The following is a 7,702-nucleotide window of genomic DNA, read 5'->3' as shown; positions in this document are numbered from 1 at the left end:
AGACACAGAATACGTCGGAGTATTCAGTTTCAAACGTATTACATTGTGTGATGTTGTCAAAAAAAGGTAATGTTACTGCAGTGGTATAAATTACAAAACACAAAAGTTCAAATCAGTTTATTTTGGACTGGCTTTACCCAACATTTCATATTGTTTCTTATGCCAGATTTGACCACGTGCTTACTGGCGACCCCTTACATGCAAATTTTGTGTCAAATGGTGTGTTCTCCTGGAAAAACAAACGTACGATTTCTATATGAAGGAGGCGAAATTTGCCCTCAAAACTCGAAACCACCCCTTTATGGGTGTACCTAGCTATTTTGAACGAGCTTCTCGAATCTGCAGCTCTATTTCGAAATGATGGTCTGGTTTCTCAGCTCAAGGATAAGTGTTCTCCATCGCTGTGGGCATTACTATTCTCAACTGGGGGTACAGTTTCCAGTCGTAATGTTTTTCATTGTGTCCGGGATATAAAACCTTTCCTTTTCACACTTTTACTTTGATTAACACTAGTCCACATCTTGTCAGCGATTAAACATGTTTCAAGTTTAAATGTTAAATTCTGGTCTCGAGCCCTCTTGTTCGACCAAACTGAAATTACCCCTCCCACTTTGGCTGTCCAGTGGGTGTAGCAAGGGTCGTGCCATCGCCTGGGAAACGGAGGGTGCATTAATTGTTGCATTTCGATGCACATTTTGATTATATTCAGAAGATTTTGTGGCAAAAACTCAGATAGAGAAGCATTAATATTCACATCTCACTTATTCAAGACTGGCTGAGAGCAGCACTTCCATTCAGTTAACATCATTACGCCATTTATTATGCCAAGAAAGATGAAGCCAAGACATTTTGCCCTCCCTGGTCTCAGCCAGGAATGGTTATACCTTACAGAGTTTTTTCCCACGGAATGAAAACAAATGTACTTGGGCTGAGGCCCAAGTACAATAAGACATATTTTAGAGCCCTGTACTAGTGCAAAACTTTATATATTTGACATATATATTTTGAGATATCTGTATGTTTCAAATTTTTCGGCGCACTCTTTAAAATATCAAACATATTTTTCAGCATGCTCTTCATATGAAAGCATGGCAAGTTCCCGATGAGAATTTAGTATTAGAAAGCATCATGCACCATTATTTCAATCACATTTCCCTTACAATAGTTCTGGACATCTGCTTATGCTCATAAAGAGAGTTTGAATATACAGCTCTTGCGTAATATAAGGGCGTTCACTGTTGGCACCATGCTTCGCTCATGGTACGTGTTGCCGTTAGAGCACTCTGGTGAGTCCATATTTTCAATCTTCAACAATGTGTAACCGTACTCTCTGTGCCCAAGTTCAGAGGTTGCCATAAAGCCATTATGGTGATAACCGGGAGGGCACATTGTATACATTTTGTGTATATTTCGCTCACTGCTTAGCAGTTAGAGCACTCTGAGATTGTTGGGCAGCCTCTTGCGTAATATAAGGGGCGTTCACTGTTGGCACTATGCTTCGCTCATGGTACGTGTTGCCGTTCGAGCACTCTGGTGAGTCCATATTTTCAATCTTCGACAATGTGTAACCGTACGCTCTGTGCCAAAGTTCAGAGGTTGCCATAAAGCCATTATGGTGATAACCGGGAGGGCACATTGTATACATTTTGTGTATATATATATATATATATATATATATATATATGTATATATATATACACTGAATTATTCAATTTATATTCCATCTTTTGTTAACCTTTGTTTCACACAGGGGGTCACCCTGTTTTCGAAAGTTGGAATGGGTGTGGTTCAGCCACTTTTGACGTAAGCAAAAAATAATCACGCCCCCTTGGCGCTAAGAAACTGACCAGTCCCTAATACAACGGTTGTGTTTACGAGAATTAGAGATGATCAGACACTCAAAAAATCAGTAAATCAGCGACGCTCAACCGACAGAGTATATGAGATTCATTGAAGACGGCATGGAGGTCGCAAGAGATCTCTTTCTACCTCCATGCCATGTTCAATGAATCTCATATACTCTATCGGCTGAGTGTCGCTGATTGACTGGTGCATTGGAATGTCTGATCATTTCTAATTCTCGTAAAGCACAACCAAGCACCATGCTCTGTGTACCGCCATTCTCCTTGCGTCGAATGCCCCGAGGAAAGCCCAAGACCAAGAATTGCTGTCTTGTTACACAAATTTGCCTTCATCCATCATAGTGCATGGGTTTATTGCACCAAAATTTCCGAATTAAATTTTTGTCTTTATTCTCTTAACTCTGTAGACCGCGAAAGTAGGTTGCACAGCCGACTGCAGTGACCTGCAGTGAACGAGCACTGTGTGGTCGACGCCTAGCGCATGTCCTTTCTTCTACGAACAGCCCAGATCAGTGGTGATCTCTCGTGATAGCAATCTACGGTCATTGTTGTCGACTAGCACAAAATAAACAGAAAGTTCAAATGCACTTGAATACACTATGCGTGTATAGCTTTAGTCTTGCCAGGGTCTAGCCGCAAAAAAGGCAGCTCACGGCCGGCCGGGCTGTGCGCGGTCTTTTCCTAACGTGTTGCTGTGAAGCAGCAGCCGCTACAGGCCAGCGCTGCAAAGAAAACAGGTCAGAAAAGCCAGCGCACGGCATATGGGCTACAATAATTGCACCTAGCCTGGGTCATTCTTAGCCCTGCCATGGTACCTTCTTAGCTCCATGGCCCTGCGTACGATACTGTGTTTTCCGGCATGGCGCTGAGACGCCTACCACCACCCGTCCAGCACCTTCAACGCCGGGAACGCACAGCATCGTTTTGCGGCTGTATCAGTCAGCCAGAACAAGTTCCTATATATATTTATAACGTTGTGGCTGTATCAGTAAGTTAGAGCGAGGTCTCTGTATATAAAATTTTGCATCTCTATCAGTAAGTCAGGAACGAGGTCTTATATATAATTTTTTGCAGCTATATCACTAAGTCAGAACGAGGTCCTATGTATATAAAATTTTGCAGCTCTATCAGTAAGTCAGAACGAGGTTCTATGTATATAAAATTTTGCAGCTGAATCAGTAAGTCAGAACGAGGTCCGTATATAACTTTTTGCAGCGAGGCTCCATGTAAATTTCGACCCTCTTCCAGGCTCTATAGTCATTGTAAGTATGTATGTATGTATGTATGTATGTATGTATGTATGTATGTATGTATGTATGTATGTATGTATGTATGTATGTATGTATGTATGTATGTATGTATGTATGTATGTATGTATGTATGTATGTGTGTGTGTGTGTGTGTGTGTATGTATGTATGTATGTATGTATGTATGTATGTATGTATGTATGTATGTATGTATGTATGTATGTATGTATGTATGTATGTATGTGCGTACTTATTATGTATGTGTGTATGTATGTATTCTACATGTATGAATGAATACGCTATATGCGTGCGCGTTTTTTTTCTATATGTATGTATGTATATATGTATGCATACGTAAACATATGTGTGGGGCAATGTATCTGTATGTGTGTGTATACACACGCACACACACACACACACACACACACACACACACATATATATATATATAATATATATATATATATATATATATATATATATATATATGTATGTATGTATATATATAACCTCTCTCTATATGCATTTTCCACCTTTTCTATCTCTAAAATAAAGCTTGATTATGTAAATTAATTTTTTTTACATTTGGCGCCTCGTAGCTGTCAATGGCAATGCTGCGGTCATCAGTGGAATCAGCCTTGTGGTTTTCAGCTGTACCGGCAGATAAAGATAGACTTGCTCCAAATCTGAGTGCATATAGGGCCTAGGTATCAAAACTGAAAAACTAAAGCATCAGCAGACTGATGCACTAATGGCAGGCTGTTGCGTAGTCGTGCGGCGAACGCCTTTGTTGACCAGCTACAGTAACTCAGCTGCCGAGGAAAGCCAGTCGACATGTGGCAAGTCTAAGATAAAGGTTCAAACTATGTGTTCCTGTTCGTGGCATGACTTTTACGGCATTCACAACAATTAGTGATCAAGGCCGATTTCCTATAAGCGGCTATTTGTTTTGGTTTAGCGGTCGGGCAAACCACTATCAGTCAGCGCAGCAAAAACACTGCAAAAACTGCCAAGCGATGCGAGTGACCGGAAGACAAGGGCGAGTGCTACTATTTAAAGTCGCGGTCATTGCCATTCATGTACTCACTTGTAGTTCGTTATACCATTAAACTAACAAATAGTTACATTAGGCACAGAGAAATCCCCCGTTCAATAACATTCGCACAAATTTTGTTTGTCAAGAGGTAACCTACATTGGTTGTACTCGGCGTTCCACGATGTCACCGACGTTCATTCGCACCTCCGGGTGCGATGATTCAATGTTCGATCATTGGATCATGCCATGTTTGAAAAAAAACATGGAATGGCAGAAAAATCCCCAAATAAAAGTCTACGAAGATGCAGGTTTATGATCAAGATTTGCTCACCATAAAATCAAGAAAATGTATGACTCTGTAACTGTTTCACTATCAATCACGAACACACGGTAGCAATCTTACATGGTTTTAGTTTTATCATAGAACAATTGGGTCTATGTGTATTTCTGTTTCACAGTCCATGTCATTCGATAGTTAAGCTTACGAGCAAAGTCCCTTTTCAGTTTCACTGTTTTCACTGTAGTTCATTTTGTCGTGTGCTCCTCGTTATCCATTGTACTGAAGGTTGTATGAGATTACACTCTGAAGTAGTGTGAGCATTAATTCATTATGTGATGGGGTTCAACTATATGGCTGTTAATTCAAATCGCCTGGACGCCCAGGCAAACATTGAACATTGCTGTAAAGAGTAAGAAGGCGCTTTTATATATCCATGAAGCCATCTATGGTCACTATTGGGTCGAATATTGTTTTGACTAAGGAATTTCGCTCTCGAAAAATGTGTAGAAAATGGCCGACTTTGTCACCCCTACAATTTGGGAGATAACGTATTTAATAACATTTTCCCATTGACAATACTTAGGTCTATAATTGTCAAACATTCATGTTGCCATATGTATATTTTTATTTTTCGAGAACTTTGGCAGAATACAAACTATTTAGAATAGTGCATAATGCCATCAATAATAACTCGAAGCTCCGGGTCAATCAACCTTTGAATAACAATTCCGTTTTCGAGATGATAAGCCATGCATTGTTTGTACATTCCTTATAGCCCATAAATCAAAATTTTCATCGAAATTCCAGAATTAAACGTCTTGCCTACATATTCATTTGTAACCACCTTAGTCTATTAATAGCAATTATCAAACGTTTATAAATACACAGATTTAGCTGGCTTTGTATTATAAAAAATATTCATAGTTTCCTCATAGATTACAATGTATAGTGGATCACCAATCCGTTTAAATATAAAAGTAAATTTAATGCACATACAGGGACTCGAAACTGCTCGGTGTAATCAAGTACATAACTATCAATAATCAAGAGTGCATCAATACATAGATTACTCATACTTTCCTCATTGATTACAATGTTTCGTGGATCAACATTTTCTGCGAAATTCCAACGTCAATTTCTTGTACATACATGAACATGTAACCGCCCCCTACTAATCAAGTACAGGTCTGTCAATTAGGGTCCATATATGCACAAATATCGCAGGTTTGAAAATTGGAAAAAAAATTAATCACAGTTTTGGCATATACATCCATGTACAGTGGATCAACATTTCGACAAAATTTCAACATCTAATTTCTTGTCCTTATAGATGTAGCCAGTGTAAAGGAACCCTGTTGAACTAAAGGAGAGTATACATCTACAGTTTACTCGACCACAACGTTCACTGTTGTAAAAAGCTTGAAAGAAATATCAATGAGACAGACACAGAAAATGTGCAGTTGTCTGCGAGTCAAACTCTTTAATGAATCATGAAAATCAACTATCTCTTACAACAAGGCTACGCCTTGAAAACTTTGGCATACATCTTCAAACACGCATGAAAATCCTTAGCAGCTGATCTGAATCGACGCTCACTACTTTACTATACTAAACTACAAGGCCTTTCCTCGATAACAAACGGAAATGAGTTACGATACGTTAACTACACTGGAAAAGATTTGTTAACATCTATCACCAGAGCCACTTGTCCCGTTTCAATGACTGAGAACTATATTTCAAGTCTTTTAGATGCATCGATCGACACATCAGAAGTTCACCTGCATAGTCGCTAGAAATAGCTCAGGAGGCACCTGGCGCGTCTCCTCATGGGCGGCGATCTCATCCAAACTTTCAACTGAGCAAAAGTCGGCAAAAATCACTGAAATATTATATTGCAAAATACGCCCTCATAGTTTTCTTGTAGACTACCATGCGTGACATAGATTGACAAATGCTTTGAATTTAACCTGTGATATTAACTGTAACGACATACAGTAACCCGTGTTCGTTTTCGTGACCTTTTATTGTTTCAACTCCTTAAATCATTATCAATGCCTCGACGACCTTTAACCCCTGTTTGACATTGTACTTAACCGAGAGCGATTTGACTTTGCCGATTGTTCTTAGTTAATTATAGACCCATGACTCCGCAGATTTCCACTTAATATAAACTATGCATCTTGGTGTGTTAGACGGAGAACGCCAGACACCGTTTTAGGGACCGTTCATATTTTACCGGCCCGGGAGGGGAGGCAAAATCTTGTTGCCGGTAAGGAGGGTCGATTATTGCCATGGCATAAAGTGAACTTTATTGTAGGTAGTATGTTTTTGAAAATGTGGTGACCCCCCCCTTTCCTACCAGTGAAAAAGCGATGCCCCCCCCCCTTCGCGGATTCCACAATTACGATGACCCCCCCCCTGGATTTTGCCGCCCCCGGCCGTAAAAATTGAACGGTCCCTTAGGAGACCTTTGGGACACGGTCCCTCTGTGGATGGACCGCGTTTGGGGACGTTACCAGCGACACCCCGAGACGACGTTCAACGTGACCCTGACGACTAGTGTAGGTCATAGAAGTGTTATCATGCAACCTGTGTTACTCAGCTGAATTAAATTACTACGACATAGAGTATTTCTGTGTACCCGTTGCCGTCTCTTATACGTCTACCCCAGCATATACGTATCAAAGCCGACTAGCTACCCGCATCTCAAACAAGCCACGTAACACATGTATTGTTGATCAACATCATCCATGAAATCAAACAATCACATTGTATGTACCCACATGCACTTTTTTCCTGCCACTTCAAGCAAAGTACATTTACATGAATTATCATACACATTAAGTGTAACGATATAGCTTGTACTTATAGGAAATTATTAGTGGTTTATCCAATAGCCTCCCATGCATTATCATTTGTTATTTTGGAACGAAGCACTGTGTGACTTTATCGGCCATATGTTGCCTTCCTTTGAGGGGGACTTCATTTGCAAGTCAGAAGGTGGACTCAAGAACACATTGCAAGCTGTGAGGGGTTTCGAAAAAAATCTGAGAACTCTTTTTAGGGCCTCCTCCTTCCTCCAGAGGTGTTTACGAATGCATCCTAAACCGACATCTATGGACATATAGGTTATTCATATCTAATTTTCTATGTCAAGGCAAATTTGCCAAAGTCACTTTTTATTACAAAAAATATAATTATTGACCGTTGTATATTAATATATAACTTGCAAAAAGCAATAACGTTTCCGTCGCCATACGATGTCCCAATAAGTTT

Source organism: Ptychodera flava, unplaced genomic scaffold (assembly GCF_041260155.1).
Source record: "Ptychodera flava strain L36383 unplaced genomic scaffold, AS_Pfla_20210202 Scaffold_89__1_contigs__length_443570_pilon, whole genome shotgun sequence".
Taxonomy (NCBI): Eukaryota; Metazoa; Hemichordata; class Enteropneusta; family Ptychoderidae; genus Ptychodera; species Ptychodera flava.
The sequence above is the reverse complement of the archived record's forward strand: the minus strand, read 5'-3'. Positions refer to the sequence as shown.